Source organism: Delphinapterus leucas, chromosome 15 (genome assembly GCF_059928025.1).
Source record: "Delphinapterus leucas isolate spDelLeu-1000000601 "Yukka" chromosome 15, BTC_Dleu_Yukka2, whole genome shotgun sequence".
In the NCBI taxonomy this organism is placed as follows: Eukaryota; Metazoa; Chordata; class Mammalia; order Artiodactyla; family Monodontidae; genus Delphinapterus; species Delphinapterus leucas.
In genome coordinates this window covers 22,877,738-22,894,184 of record NC_143143.1, presented here as the reverse complement: position 1 = coordinate 22,894,184, position 16,447 = coordinate 22,877,738, and the positions used below count along the sequence as shown (strand labels likewise).

At 50.1% G+C, this 16,447-nt stretch overlaps 1 protein-coding gene across 2 annotated transcripts in view; it reads right to left on the bottom strand.

Annotated features, from left to right (window-relative positions):
- Positions 1-6,228, bottom strand: part of GPRC5B (G protein-coupled receptor class C group 5 member B) — a 42,488-nt gene extending 36,260 nt beyond the window's left edge. Inside the window, exon 1 of one of the 2 annotated variants that reach the window (XM_089896082.1) lies at positions 6,042-6,228. The gene's annotated coding sequence lies outside the window, so the exon portion shown is untranslated. The remainder of the gene's footprint in view (positions 1-6,041) is intronic. The other variant, XM_022552317.3, reaches the window with a different exon arrangement.
- Between the last annotated feature and the right edge of the window lie 10,219 nt (positions 6,229-16,447).

The following is a 16,447-nucleotide window of genomic DNA, read 5'->3' as shown; positions in this document are numbered from 1 at the left end:
AGAGCTCCTGAATTTCCTTTGGAGAGCCTCCTTGAGCCCCAGCTGCAAGCACCCGACCCAGCCTGGCCAATCAGAGCATTTATCCCACCCTTTGGCCACACTGACTGGTTCATGAACAGGCACCTGGCCCCAACCAGACCCATGAGAATCAGTCTTAGGATTTTTGCTAGAATTAACTGGAAAGAGGTTTTCTCTTGTTGTCGGGGTTAATAAGCTAAAAGGATATACACCTGGAGCTGGAGAGGACTTATTTACCATCACAGGGACAGAACCTGTCTGAGAGTAAAGCTGACTCACAGGAAACAGCCACGTGATGGACCAGAGTCCTAATACACAGAAAGGCTGGATTCAGTTATGCCTGAAGCCAGATACCCTGGTCTTTGCAGTTCCAGCAGCCAATTAACTTCCCTTTTTTGGATTAAGCCAGTTTGAGATGGGTTTATGTTACTTGCTAACAAGGAAGTTCTATTATACGTCCCACATGATGTGGTCCTCTTCTTCCAGGAAGCCCTCCCTACCCAACATCCAGGCAGCCAGAGGCTTCAATAGGGTCCAGTTGTCCCAAGTAGGTCATTTTCATTGCTAAAGATGCCCATGAGGTGACAGCCATCGTTCTACAGAACAATGTCCAGGATGAACAGGAGGGAGGCTACACACCACCTCACAGAACGACGCTGAGTCCAGCTCATCTAGGATTTCTGGGGGGTTCTGCCCTGCAGAGTTTTCTGTTACTGCCATAGTGACCACGACAATGACTGTTAGCTCGCATAGGTGCTCACCATGCACCAGGCCCTCTTCTGTGCGCTTCACATATATTAATACCTTATCATCTGGACAATGACACCACGAGGCAAGTTCTATTACTGTCTCCATTTTACAGGAAATAAAACAGAGAAGCCAGTTGGCTTGTCCAAGGTCACATAGCTAGAAAGCGGTGGAGCCAGGAGACAAACAATTGTACTATTGTTACTGGGCTCTTACTACAGACCAGGGCTCTGGAAATGTCACACGGTGAGACCTTTGCTGGCCAGTCTATCTAAATTAGGTTCCCTCTGCCTCTTCATGCTCTACACCGATACTCCCGATCCTTATCTTCACAGCATGTGCCACAGTTTTCAAATATTTTATTTTATTACTCTTCTGGTCTGATCCCACACACCCAGGCTCTTGTCTGTCTTGTTCTGCACCGATTCCCCAGTGCCTGGCACATGGGCAGGGCTCACGGCCCAGTTGCTGAATCAATCGACTGATTAAACGTGGTCTCCAACCCTCATGTCACCTGGCAGGAAGATGCTCTCATTGTCATTTTATAGAGGAGGGGACTGAGGGCCTGAGAGGCTTAAGTCAAAGTCTGATCTTCAGACTGGCAACAGCGGCAGCATCGCCCGGGAACTTGTTAGAAATGCAGGCGCTCAGCAGCGGGCCTGGCCACCTGTGTTTCCACAGCCCTACGATAAGCTCCAGGTGTGCTCAGATGCTTCGGTGCACTGAGGTTTGAGAAGCACGAACATATGCAGTGGGGGAGCCTGGACGATGGCCTGGCACCTTCCGCCCCACTACCCCTGCCCCAGGCCCAGGGGGCAGTGCTCACTCACGCTCCATCTCACCCACTGTCAGGTAAGCCCCATCCTGCCCCCTCAGCCACCTGGGGCCTCCCCGCTGCTGAGAATGGAGCAACTCTCCAGGAACCCCAAACTGCACAAAACAAGATTAGAGGTTTGGAGTCAGCTGCAAGGCAGGGCTGATTGGGAAGGGATGAATACATGGCAACAGACCCGTGGGATGTAGGCATGCAGCTCCTCAAAAGGAGTAATGAATAAAGTGATGAATGTGCAAGACTCGGCTCACATACTAATTACTTTGCTGCCAGCCAGGCTCCCAGAAATGTGACTCATTCAGATGCTCTTAAAAACACTGCATCGCACATGCAGGCCCGCGCACACAGGCCCGCGTGCGCGCGCGCGCACACACACACTCTCTCCCCGCAGAGGGGCCAGAAGCTACCGGCAGGTGGTGGAGCAGCATGTTCCTCGCAAGCTGGGGCCTGCAGAGGCTGGAAAGAATGCAGGCAAGATTCCTTGCGCGAGGACAGCGCTGCCTGCCCGAAGGCCACAAGCAGGGCTGCTTCTCCCAGGCTCAATCCTGGCCAAGCAGCATAAACTTCCGGTTTCAAGTTCTGCCCCTGGCACTTGCGAGAACCCTGTGACCATGGGCGGCTGACTTAACCTTACTAGTCTCAGTTTCTTCATCTGCAAAATGGGGGTGATAATACCCATCTTGCAGGGTTCTTGTGAGGATTAAAATAATTAATAATTAGAGTTTAGGACAATAGATAGCATGGGGTAAGCACTTATATAAAATGTTAAATAAAAGATTGGCGAATGCTCTGAGGTTATGAACTTTTCTGACTTTGCTTTTCCAGGAGGGGTGGTTGCCATGGAGATGGGGCTGAAACAGGGGCTCACCCAGGTGTTTGTCCACCACTGGTTTCCAGCCTCCCCAGTCACACACCAAGCAAAGAGGTCCCTGAGGTGGTGTGAAGGGGAGAACCCTTTGGGGGTGGTCTACCTTGGAAACTCCCAAACTCTCCTGATCCGCACAGCAGGTGCTCTAAATGGGAGCCTTGCTGTGAAGGTGGTTTTCCAGAGAGGAACCGGTGCTGGAGGACCTGAGGCCAGCCTGCATGCCCTGAAACTGGGTGTCCCTGTTGAGGAGTCAGAGCCAGACACCCAGAAATGGGACACCAGCCATTCTCCTGGGAACTAGCATCCCCACGTTGCCATCTACCCATATGAAAGGAGACACAAGATATACAAAACTGCTCTGGAACACACCATTCTGACCTGCTTCGCCTCGGGGGCTACCAGCAGAGGAATCTTAAACCCACCTTCTCTAAAGAAGGGGGGAGGCGCTGGAGCATGGAAGGGAAAGAAAAACTAAACAGATCTGGAGAGGCTTTCCTAGCCCTGGGCATGTCTAACAGTTCAGTACCCGATGAATACCTGGCACAGGATTTACACTCCCGTCAGTCTCCTCAAGAGTGGAAGACCTCAGTTGGAGGAAAGTCAGACAGAACTGTGTGACATTGGGCATTACTCACTTAACCTCTCTGACCTTCAGTCTCTTCTTCTGTAAAACAAGGATAATGATAGTGCCACTTTCACAAGGCTGATGTGAAACGTACTTAGAAAGTACTCAGCACCGCAGACAGGGAGCACTGGCTCCTGGCTTATTACAATTACGATTCCCATTGTCCTGTTGGGAATACAAAGAGGTAATGCAACTTGGCCAGAGGCTTCCTGGAATTGATGGGCCGAGCTGGGACTAGAACCCACTTCTCCCAACTGCTGACCTCAAGGCCACTGCACCCCTTGTTGGACTCCCTCTGTTGGACAGAAGCCCAGGATAAGGCTGCAGAGTCAGTCCCCCCACACACCCCAGCATCACACTCTGTCCCTGCCCACTCCCATTATAGCCGCTGGTGCATTTCCTGCTCCAGAGGGATGAAACTGTTACAAGGTTTCCTGACATTAAACTATTTCCCAGACCTGCAATCTAACCCTTTGATGTCTTTTGCAAGTTACACCATCTCATAATCTTCAGTTCCCAAGGCTGCCCAGACCACCAGCCTATCTGGGGGCCCTTGGATTTAATAACCCTCACAGGTTAGTAAACAGGGTTGCCAGAACACAGGCTCCGTGAGCCATGAATATGCAAAGCAGCTCCAACCCTGTAAATAAAAGCAGTCATTTAAATGCAAATTGCATCCTTGGCTGCCCATTCCAGGGTGGATTGGTTCCTCAGAGGCTGTAATTCTGAGAAGAAAATGTGACTAACTCAGAACCCCCAGGAAGCTCTGCATGGAAGGGCTTATGGGGCGTTGGGCTCTGGGTGGGGGCCACTTAGGGGGGGCAAAAACTGCCTAAAAGTGGGAAGTGGGTTTTAAAACCTGACGTACCCCTGGCGTAGGCTTACAGGGCCAGCCAGGCTCAAAGCAGTCCCCACAGGTCCCCTTCGGAGGCTCCCGGCGCCTTGCCACCCTCAGAGGCAGAATGAAAAGGAAGCCGCTTTTCGTCTCCTTGTAAAGGTCAAGGGAGCGTTTAAAAATCAGATCTCGTGGCTTTCCACTCCAAATCCTGCAAGGGTTCACCAGTCCAAGGAGAATAAAACCTAAACTCCTTTCCATGGCCCAAAAGATCGTGGTCTGGCTGGTCCCTGCCATCCCCTTTCCAACCCCGCTCTCCACATCTGCCTATGAGCTCCAGCCACAATGGCCTTTGTTCATTTTCTCTGCACTCATTCCCACCTCCAAGCCTTTGCACTTGCGGTGCCCTCTGCCTGGTTCAGTCTTCCCCCTGCGTCTGTCAGTGCCCCCTCCCCCACAGCGGGGCTCCACTAACATGTCACTCCCCAGCACAGTCTTCCCTTATGTGTACATACTCTTGTCACTTTATTTTACAGCACTCTGCTTTCTTTTCCTGGCAGCCCTTATCCCAATCAGAAGTTCTAGCTACTTACTATTTATTTACTTATTTAGTGTTCACCCACCTCCCCAGTGCCCTGAGAGCAGGGGCTTATCTGCCACTTCCGTAGCTGGCATATTTATTGAAATAACACATTAACCAATAAAGATTTTGAGCTTCTCTTTCTAACAAAACTGCTTTTCTTGCTGCCTGGGCCCCAAATGGTGACTCCTTTCCACTTCCATCTTTTCCCTCCCCAACTCAGCTGACCCCTTTTCAGACAGAGCAGGGAACAGATAGGAAACTGTTCACTCCGCAGTCTAGGTACAAAACTGGCCCAGTGAAGGGCTCCCAACCGACCATTTGCATTCTATTTACATCCTATTTGCATGCAGTTTTAACTCAAAGTCTGAAATCCTCCAGAGAGCCCCCGCCCGTGGGGAAACTTCTGAATCAAGGTTCCTGGGCTGAAGTTCTAAAGCTTTTGTGCCAAGTCCCTCCCCCACTTCTCTTGTCTTTGCGAGGATTTCCCAGTTCCTCCGGGGCTCTGCTCAGGTGCCCCCCACCCCATGCTGGCGCAGTTGGGCAGCCAACGTGGCGCGTGGCCCGGGGCCCCAGGCGGGGACGCGGCTGCCCGCCACACTGCAGGGGCCTTTGTCCGCGCTCCAAGGAGCCGCCCCTTAGCGAACTGGGGACATGTTGGGTGGGTGTGTGCGTGTGGTGGGGTGTTGGCTAGGCCTGGGAGTGACAGAGCCGGGTAGGAAACCCGCGGGCTGCGCTGGAGCCGTCCTCGGTGGTAAGCTCGGTACGCCCCCTCCCTGGCTGGTTGGCCAGCTCCCCCAGGCCGAGGAGGGTGCAGGCGGTAGGGATCCCGGGGTGCTTGGCGCTGGAAGCCCGTGTCCCCCACGTTGGGGGGGGGGGACGCAGCACAGGGCTGATCCTCACCTCTAGCTTGGCCGCAACAGCAACGCTTAACATCCCGCCATTGTATGCATTCGCCCCTCATTTCTTCCCGCAGTCCCAGAGCTCAGCTCTTCTCGCCCGTCGTGTCCCCTCCTTTCCCGCAGTGCGCAGCCACGGCCGGCTGCGAGCTCGGCCCCCTGCCCCTACGGCAGGTGCGGCAGCTCACCCCCCAACTCGGCCCCTGTGCCCCCGGCTCCGTCTGCCCTGTCTGTGCTCAGGCCCCACGGGCTTGCCACGCAGCCGTGCCCGTGGCTGCCCTCACAGGAGTCACTCGGACACGCCTGGACTCCCTTACAGTCCCAGCTGCCCTTTGCCTGTGGTCGCCCCCAGATCCTCCCCAGAGACTTGGATCTCCACCTGGTCCGGGTACATCCCCTCCCCCCATAAAGGTCCCAACCCTCCCCGCCCCCCGCCCCGCCCTCTGCGGCTCGTCTCCCGCCGCACTGTGGTCCCCCCACCCTAATCCCCCAGCTCCCCCAGCAGAATAACCCCTTGGGGGGGGCCTCAGAAAAGCACAAGAAGCAGATCCCACCCCAACCCTCCCAAGTCCACGGCGGGAAAAGTTTCTGGGGTCGCCGCAGCGCCCTCCACCCCACCGGCGCGGCTCGCACTCACCGACCCCCGCGGCCCCGCAGCGCCGATGCTCCTGCTGGCCCTCGGTCCGAGTCACATCTCTGCAGCGCAGCCGTGTCCCCAGCCCAGCGCGCCCGCCCGTCCGACCTCACTGCATCGCACTCACGAGCCGCTGCCGAGCTAGGCGCCCCCTGGCCCGGCCCGCGCTGCTGCAGCCGCCGCGGCCCCGCCCCTCCGGCCGGCCCGCCTCCGGGAGGCCCCGCCCCGCCCCCGGAGCTTCCAAGCCCCGCCCCTCCCCGGCCCAGGCTAGGCTGAGTGTTCCGAAAGCAGCCCCGCGCAATCTCCTTGCTCCTGGGCTGCGGCGCTGAGACGAGCCCTCTCCAGTGTCCCCAGTTAACGAACACCACCCGCACATCCACAGTGCGTCCATAAGCAGTCCGGACGCGCCGGACACATCCCCAGGTTGATCCACTTTCAGAAACACACACATGGAGGGGCTTTCTAAACCATGTGTTCCTAAACATTAACTTCCCCACAATATACCAGCATCCGACCCAGGGCGCAGAGAGGATTCCGCCGCGAGCGTTCCAAAATCACCAACGCCCCAATATCAACTAGGCAGCCCCTTCCCGCCTGGGTACACTCCAATTACCCCCCGCCAAGTGCCCTTGTCCCTTTACGCACCCTGAGCCCAACACCCGCATCCTTGGCCACTCCAAACATACTCACAGGTCCGCACGGTAAACCCTTCACGAGGCTCCACACGCAGTATCCCATCACCGTCCCCCCACACATCATCCACATACACACACGTCCACGACCTTCCCGGTCACACATTCGGAGGCCCGTGGCCACCGGCTTGGCGCTCCGCAGACGCCCAGGGCACAGGCGGGATGCGCGCCCACGGGGCAGCCGCGGGACCCGCTTGAAGTCTGGCTCGACGTAGTGCACCCGGCTGTCCGATGTCGGCATTGCCTCGACCGGGCCTGGGGGCTGCGCTCCAGCTTCTGACCGGCTTCTCCAGGTCGCCCCCTCCCCCGAAAAAAGCCCCCAGAATTTTGAGGACCCCCCCCACTTGTGGTGTGGGTAAGACCCTCCCACCCCATCCCGGCCCTACAAGACAGGACAGGGAGATGACCCCTGTTTCCCACTTCTCTGCGTGGGGGAAGAGGGGTGGGGAGGCGGGAAGATGGGTTGCGGAGTAGCACTCCCTTCTGGGCATATTTCTAGGCTCTGATCTTTGCGGTCTCCGGACCTTTCAGATATTCTCACCCCTTCCCGCCAACCTCCAGCCTCCCAAGTATCCTCTCCCCGCAGCCAAGACGGTTTTCTCCCGGGCAGGCCACGTATCCTTTGGGCACGCATCTCTCCAAATATTTTATGTTAATTTTAAGGAAAAATGGAGGAGAAGAAGCACGAAAACAGAAAACTATCCCGGTTTCATCGGCAGACGTATCCTCAGCGCCTAGAACAGTGCCTGGCACTCAGTAGGCAATCTTTAAATGTTTGCGGTACGACCCCTCCTCAGTGTTCCCGCGAGACTGGGGAACTGGAAAATGGATGGGCACTGTCACCTGCTGGTATATAGTGGAACTGACGCCAAGATCCTTTTCTTTCCCTCTGTAAACGTGGGCAAATTCAACTTTCTAAGCCTCAATTTCCTCATACGCAAAATGGAGATAATTGTAGTAGTACATGCCTATTGGGGTTATTGTAAAGATTAAACACATAATACAGAGAATTCCCTGATGGTCCAGTGGTTAGGACCCTGCGCTCTCACTGCCAAGGGCCCGGGTTCGATCCCTGGTCAGGGAACTAAAATCCCACAAGCCGCAAGGTGTGGCCAAACAAAAAACAACACAATACCTGTAAAGGGTTTCACACAGAGCCTGGCATGGAGAACTGTTAGTGTGAGTTTGGTTAATATTACAATCATGGTTATATTCCCTTTCCCGGCTTATTTCACAGAGGGACCCTGACGGTGATGATCAGTTTAGCTTTGAGCGATGACACTTTGGGAAGCAAAGGGTGACAATGAAGGAAGCTATTGAGTAGCAGGTGCATCTCCCCCCGCCTCCCCCCCCAAAGTTCAAGGTCCCAAGGACCCATCACCATCATCATGATAACTTATGTAGTACTCACTGTGGGCCAGGAGATCTTCTAAGGGCTTTATATTCTTCAAAGTATTTAATCCTCCCAGCAACCCTCTATGCCAGATACTGTTGTTCATCCATGTTACAGATGGAGACATTGAGGCCCAGGGGGCTTAATTACCCACCACAGTCATACAGTTGGCAGAGCTAGGATTCAACCCAGGCACTTCCTCTCAACCAGTGGCTAAACTAGTGTCATTTGCTGCAAGGTCAGATATCATCATAGACAAGCCTCATGTCCCCGGAGTGTTCTCCCGCTTTCCAGCCCTGGAGGGAACAGCTCTAGGAGGTGCCAGGAGCTATGTCAGCTCTCAAATACTCGGTCCACTTCAAGCTAATGGCTTCCCTGGCTCTACTTCTCAACTGGAAAATGATGAGAGTGCTGCCTGCGGCTTTTCTACTGACAAATGTCACGATGTGTAATTAGGTGTTTGTGTGGCTCATTTTTTAGTGTCTGTCTCCCTGCTAGACGTATCTCAGTGCTGTCCCAATAAGAACTTTCCACAATGATGGGAAGTCTTCTCTATCTGCACCGTCCAGTATGGTAGTCACCAGCGATCCGTGGCTATTGAACACTTTATATGTAATTAGTATGACTATGGAACTGAACTTTCAGTTTTGTTTACTCATGTGACTAGAGGCTGTAAGCTCAATGAAAACAGGAACCATGTCTGTTGTTCATCCTTGTATCCCGTGCCCAGTTCAACAGATATTTGTTGACTAAGGGAATAATTAAATTCCAGCCTTGCTTTCGCCTTTGAAGTATGTCTATTCTGTATCCAAACCTCTTTTCTCTGCCAAATAGATCATCTTCCAAATGAAGGTGCTGCTCAGGACCCTGGAATTGCCAAGTCCATTTCTGTGGATCATCTTGTCCTACCCATGGAACCTTCTGAGGTAGATATCGGTATCTTGCTGTGACAAAATTGAGTCTTGGAAAGGTTGAATGACTTGTCTGAAGTCTCGTGGCTGGTAAGTGAGCAGAGGCAGGATGTGAACCTAGCTACTCATGCTCTTCCCATTCACTGCACTACCTCACAGGTGAAATTTCTGGAAACAGCAACTTAACTCCATGGAGAAGTGAATTTGAATCATGGGGATTCAAGCATCTGATAGGATAATTTCAGTACCCCTCTGATTGCCTCAGACAGGCGACTGCCTGAATATAAGACCTTGATGGCATCACTAACATGATCCTTGGGTATCTGCTAAGTGCCAGGCTCTGTGCCTGATCCCGTTGTGGTTCACAGATGGACACGAAGTGGATCCTGCTTCAGGGAGCTCCGGGCCAGCTGAGGAGGCAGACTGTTTCACTAGAGTGTGAGAGGTGGTTAGTCCAAGGCATGTGGGAGTGCCTCCAATTAATGGAGCTCCGGGAGCCCTTGCTTGGAGGCTCAGCTTCCCCAGAGACTCCAGAACTTGACTTTCCCTCCAGAGTGGGAGTGAGGGACACTTCAGGCTATTGTCATCTCTGGATGCATTTTTGGAGTAAGCAGCCAGGAGTAAGCAATTGTGGGACATATCATTGCTACCACTCTATGGGTTTGTGCCTGTGACAGACATCACTAATCGATCATCACGCTCTTTCTTGCCTCAGTGTAACTTATGCCTCCCATTATGTGTTAGAAGATTCAGTCACTCTTGCACAGTGTTCCTCAGTTATTTCCAGAGTCCCCATCGGGTTGCCTCACAGGTGTCCACAAACCAGGGTGTCAACTGCCATCACCATGTAGCAGCCACTTGCTATTTCTTTCCTGCATTGGCTCCCACAGGTCCTTGTCTGTGGTCAACAAATTACTTGGAATAGTCTCATCATGGCCCCTGTGGTTCCCTGTGAGGCCAACATGGGGGCATGCTCCAAATGTCCCCAAAGCTGTAGGTTAGGCAGTATTCAAGTAACAGAACAAAAAATGGCCTAAACAATAGGGGTTCTTGTTATCATACAACGGTAAGTTGGGATGTGAGTGATCTCACAGTTGACTCATGGCTCAGCAATGTCAACAAGGGCCCAGACTCTTTCCAGCCTTCTGTTCTGCCATCCTCAGGTTGGCACCTCATGGTCACAAGATGGTTGCCACAGCACCATCAAGTCTTCACCTGATACTCTCAAAATGTAGGAAAGAGGGGTTCAGGGAAGAGAACTCTCCTTATGAGCCTCCTGTTAACCAGGAAGGAAATCATTCCTAGAACTACCCCTTTCCCCATCTCCTCTCAGCTGTGGACTTCCCCTTACATTTCATTGGCCAGAAGCGGCCTAGCTGGGTGGGAGGAAACATTAGAACTCTGAGTTTAAGAGCAGGAGCTCTTGAGTCAGAAATACTGGGCACTGAATATCAAGATCACTGAGCAACCTTGGAAAAGTCACTTAGTGTCTCAGTGTCTAGGCTGGTTTCTGCATCTGTGCAGTGGAGGGTGATCATAACAGGCCCCACCCATCAGAGTTAAATGAGCAGTAACTTAGCTGATACCTGTCAAGGGCTTTGCATCATTGCCTGGATGGAGTTGGTGCCAAGTAGGGCTTCACAAATTGGGTGAAGACATGAAAGTATGCCTGTTTTCTCTGCCCTCTTCCTCTCCTCAGTGTACCAGGTTTTTCCCAAAGTGTGTTCCAGGGAACCTCTCAGGGGTTCTGCCAGATCAAAACTGTTTTCATAATAGTACAAAAGTCTTATTTGTCCTTTTCACTATCATTCTGTCATGAGTATATGGTGAAATGTTCTGGCATCTTCAAGACACTTGATACTGCAACAGGTTGAATGCATTGGCAGATGTGGCATACAGCTAGCTGCCTTCTATTAAGTCAGACATAACAGAGATTTTCAAAAATGTAAAATATCACTAGTGCTTTTTGTTTTGGGAAATCGAGGGGTTTTTTTGGTAAAAAGATTTTGCATTAACAGGTGATGAGTTTATTATTATTAATTTTAGATGAATGAATAAATATTTTAAAAAATTGCTTGGCTTTAATTTAAAATATGGTAAGCATTGGTAGGTATGACCCACCTAAACAAAAACTCTTTGAAGTCTTCTATCAATTTTAAGAGTGTAAAGGGGTTCCGAGAACATAAAGTTTGAGAACCACTGATCAAGACACACATTTAGAATCCATTTCACCAAAAGAAAGCAAATAGTTTTTTTTTTTTTTTAAAGCTGTGTTTTTTAAAAAAATTATTTGTTTATTTTTGGGCTGCATTGTGTGGCATGTGGGATCTTAGTCTCCCCACCAGGGATCAAACTTGTACGCCTTCCCTTGGAAGCATGGAATTTTAACCACTGGGCTGCCAGGGAAGTCCTGCAAATAGTTCTTTAGTATTTATGGAGTGCCAGGCACTGTTTATATATATATATAAACTTTTCCAATCCTGTGATAATCCCATGAGATAAAATATATCCACATTTACCTTTATCAAAATGTTTTTCCAGCTTTTTTGAGGTATAATTGGCAAATAAAAATTGTATTTGAGGCATATGACATGATTTGATATATGTATACATTATGAAATGTTACCACAATTAAGCAAATTAACAGTCTATCACCTTACAAAGTTATTTCTTTTTTTAGGGGGGTGTGGTCAAATCACTTAAGATCTATTCTTTTAGCAAATTTCAAGTATGCAATACAGTATTATTAACTATATCTCTATCCCCATTTTACAGAAGTAGAAGTTGAGGCACAGAAAACCAGTTTGTGTCCCCTGACAGCAGGCCATGGGCCAGGGCTTCATGTGCAGAACAGGACCCTCCAGAGCTCCTTCCTCCCAGGGAGCCTCGTCCAGCCCCTGCTGGGAAGAGGAATGGCCTCTCCCTCTCCCCTTCCCCCTCCCTCCCCCTCCTCCCTCTCTTCGAGTTCCTCTTGAGGGTTTGGCCCAGCCAACTGTGAAGGATTGTACCGGACAGGCGAGGCTGAAGTGGGAGCTGCAAGGAGGGGACGGGAGCCTGGGGTGACTTGGGTTACATAACAGGGGACAGTTATGTAACGGGGGCAGGCAGGGATGAAAGTGAGTCAGGGCAGAGGAAGAAACCAGGAGCTGGGGGAGAAGAAAGAGGACAGAGCAGAGGAAATGTATCCATTGCCAGCTGGGCAGATGCCATGCAAGGGGGAAACCAGAACAGGCTCAGGGCGGGCCTTCCTCTGGCGTGTCCCCTTCCCAGTGCCCCTGCCCTGGGAGACCCAGCTTCCCCTCTCTGGGCCCCATTGGGTCCAGACGATTACAAAACTCCTCCAATAACTTTTGACCAAACACCTTTACTGCTTAATTAACCAGAGCCAGTTTCTATTGCTTGCAAACAAAAACTTGAGTGATACAGAGCCCTTTCCTGTCCAAATACCAGAATCCATGGGAATCTGGAAACTTCTAGGCACTCACTATGCATGTCGAATGAGTAAGTGAACAATGGCTATTTATGCATTTTCTTGTAATCGTTTTACTGTCATATATTTTCTACCTGAAGGTCACTTTGGGGAACAAGTAGCCCAGTGGATTATTCTCACCCTTCTATTCTCTGCCACCAACAGGAGAATGGTCCCGCTATGATAGTCATTTAGTCAGTTGACAAGCATTACCAGGGTGCTGCACTAGGGGCCAGGGATGCAAACAAGAACAGGATGTTAGCGCTGTTGACCCAATATTTCCAGCTTGCTGACTTCCGGACGTGTGGTAGGACCGCACATCAGTCTCTCTGTGGGAAGGCGGGTGGCCACTCCTGGCCAGTGAGTTGTAGTAGGAGTGATTGGTGTCATTTCCAGGAGAAAGATTCCACGGTTGTCAAGAGGCCCTCCTCTGCTTTCTTCCCTGTGGCACTATGCAAAATGGTGGCGGCCCTGCCAGCCTTGGGACCTTCTGGGTCTCTGAGTGCCTGGGTGACCATGGTGAGCAGAGACCCGCGAGGTACCTATGCACGAAGAAGAAAGAAACCTCACTCTTATGCAGCTAAGTGTCGAGGCTTGTGTGTTTCTGCAAACACAGCCCGGCCTCACCTGACTGATTAAATGTGCTGGTCTTCTAGGGGTTTACAGTCTGGTAGGGAAGGTGGACACATATGCTGAATCTCTGTCTGTCCCCCCAGATCCACTCTCCACCCCTCTTTTGCCCCAGGAAGCTGGGCTTTGTAGATTACCTCAATGGGCTCGCAGCCATCCGGCTTCTGGTTGGGTTTGGCCGAGAGGGAGCCCTGGCAGGAGATTGGAGAGAGGAAGGCGATGGAGGCCAGGGTATTTATCCCTGTGCCTTGGGCTGGAGATGGCCTTCAACTGAAAGTCACTCTTCTTTGTGAGGCAGCCATTTCCATGCAAATCTCCTTCCGTTGGATTCTGGTAACCACTCCTTCCCTGTGACCTCTAACCCCAGGTGACACACTATCCTACATCTTTGTCACTAGCCCTTTTGTAAACAAACAATTGTAGTGGATTAAAGACCTCAGGGTGTTATACTCAGTGAGGTAAGTCAGAGGGAGAAAGACAAATACTGCGTGATGTAACGTATATGTGGAATTTTAAAAAGCCGAATTCATAAAAGCAGAGTCAAATGGTGGTTCCCAGGGGATGGCGGTTGGGGGGATAGAACAGATGCTGTTTAAGGTACAAGCTTGTAGTGGGTCCTAGGGATCCGATGGACAGGATAATGACTCTGTAGACAGCAATACTGTATTATCATCATCGAACTTGCTAAGAGCCTAGGACGTATTCTAACCACTGAAAGGAAATGACAATTATGTGATGCGATAGAGGTGCTAATTATCCCTACAATGGTAATCATATTACTAAATATAAATGTATCAAACTAATAGCTTGTGCGCTTTAAATGTACATAATGTTATATGTCACATGTATTTCCACTGAAAAAAAAAAAAGGTAAGCTGTAGATTCTAGCTATTCCTCCTATCAAGAGGTGGAGTCTGTTTCCCTTCCCCCTGAATCAGGGCTGGCCTTGTGAATCTCTTTGCTCAGTGGAATGTGGTAGAAGTGATGCTGTGTATCATCTAAGGCTGGACCTGTAGAGACCTGCCGCTTCTGCTTTCACTTGCTTGGGACTCTCTCAGTTAGAACCTAGCTGCCAGGCTGTGAGAACACCAAGTGGCATGGAGAGGCCACAGGTTGGAGAGCTTCGGTGCTCTAGTCAACAGCCCCAGCTGAGCTTACAGCCGCCAGCCACGTGAGTGAGCCACCCGGACATCCAGCCCAGCTGAGCCTTCAGTTGACTGCAGTTCCAGGTGACAACATGTAGAGCGGAAGAATTGCCAGCTGAGCCTTGTCAACCCCTAGAATCTAAAGAGATAATAAAACTGTGTTGTTATGTTGAGCCACTAAGTTTTGGGATTCTTTGTTACCTGGCAATATTAACCCAAGCAATATTTTCTACATTGTCCCGTTTTGAGAGGATCATCTCTTCTGTTGGGACTGACTCATACAATCATGAGTAGACAGTTATAGATGTAGTACTTGCTCTGAGAGAGCTGGCACGGGGCCCAGGAGTTCAGAGGAAAGTTCCTACCTCTGACTTGGGGAGTCAGAGGCAATGACACCTAAGTTGACCCCTGGAGGCTGACTCTCAGCTAACTGGGTGAAAGATCAGGAAAATGGGGCTCTCAGTGTAGGAAACCTCATGAGCAAAGGCCTAGGTAGCATTTGAAGAGCTGAAAGTAGTCCGAGGTAGCTGGAGCACAGGGAACAGGATGGTAGAGGCCCTAGAGGGAGGTTGAAGGGTGGAAAGGTAAGGCGTGTAGGTCTGTCCTGAGGGCAGTGGGGCCAACCAAAAAGTTTAAGCAGGGGTACACGATCAGAGGCAAATTCTGCAATTATTCCTCTGGCTGCTAGGAGGGAGATTGTCTTGGTCCATTCTGGCTGCAGTAACAAAATACAATAGACTGGGCAGCTTATAAACAACAGATACTTATTTCTCACAGTTCTAGAAGTTGGAAGTCCAAGATCAGGGTGCCAGAATCGTCGGGTTCTTGTAAAAACTCTCCTCCTAGATTGTAGTTGGCTGCCTTCTCACTGTGTCCTCACATGGTGGAGAGAGAGCTCTGTTGTCTCTTCCTCTTCTTACAAGGACACTAATCCCATCATGGGGGCTCCACCCTCGTGACCTCATCTAAACCTAATTGCCTCCCAAAGGCCCCATCTCCTAATACTATCATATTGTGGGTTAGGGCTTCAATGTATGAATTTAGGAGGATCACAGACATTCAGTCCATGATGGAGACAGATTGGGGAGAGACCCATCTGCAGTTACAGAGAGAATGTGGAGCTGATGTCTGGATTTCAGTAAATCTTACCTGGTGAAATAGTCGAACTTGGCTGACAGGGAAGACCAGTGTGGCCACACAGGGATGAGGAGGTCCTGGGAGGTCCAAGACCCCCCAACCCCTTCACTTCCTTATTTTACTTTAATACAGCTTATGGTAAAACAGCTTCTCTCACTACAAAACTAACATATGCTTATTGCAGAAAACCCAGCAAATACTATAAATCCTAAATATCATGGCACATGGTTGAATGTTATTTGAAAAAACTTAAATGACTGTATCATATTTCATTGTCAGCCCAGAGAGATAATTAACCTGACAACGTTTTCTCTTTTCTTCCAGTCTTATTGAGATATAATTGACATTGTGTAAGTTTAAGGTATACAACATGATAATTTAATACATGTATATATTGTGAAATGATTACCTCTATAAAGTTAGTTAGCACCTCCATTATCTCACATAATTACCATTTTTGTGTGGTGGTGTTGGTGGTGGAGAGATCATTTAAGATCTGCTCTCACAGCAACTTTCAAGTAAACAATAGAATGTTACGAACTATAGTCACCATGCTGTCCATTACATCCCCAGAACTTATTCATCTTATAACTGGAAAGCTGTACCCTTTGACCAATATTTCCCCATTCCCTCCCATCCCCTCACTCCCACCCCAGCCCCTGGCAACCACTATTCTACTTGCTGTTTCTGTTAATTTGGCTTTAAAAAGATTTTACATATAAGTGAAATCATATAGTTTGTCTTTCTGTGTCTGGCTTGTTTCACTTAACATAATACCCTCCAGTTTCATTTATGTTGTCACAAATGGCATGACTTCCTTCTTTTCTATGTCTGAATTCTATCTATCTATCATCTATCTATCTACCTATCACATTTTCTTTATCCATTCACCTGTCAGTAGACACAGATTGTTTGCATGTCTTTGGGTATATACCCAGAAGTGGGATTGCTGGATCATATTTAATATTTGAGGAGCCTCCATACATTCTTCTATAATGACTGTACCAATTTATATTCCCACCAACAGGGCAC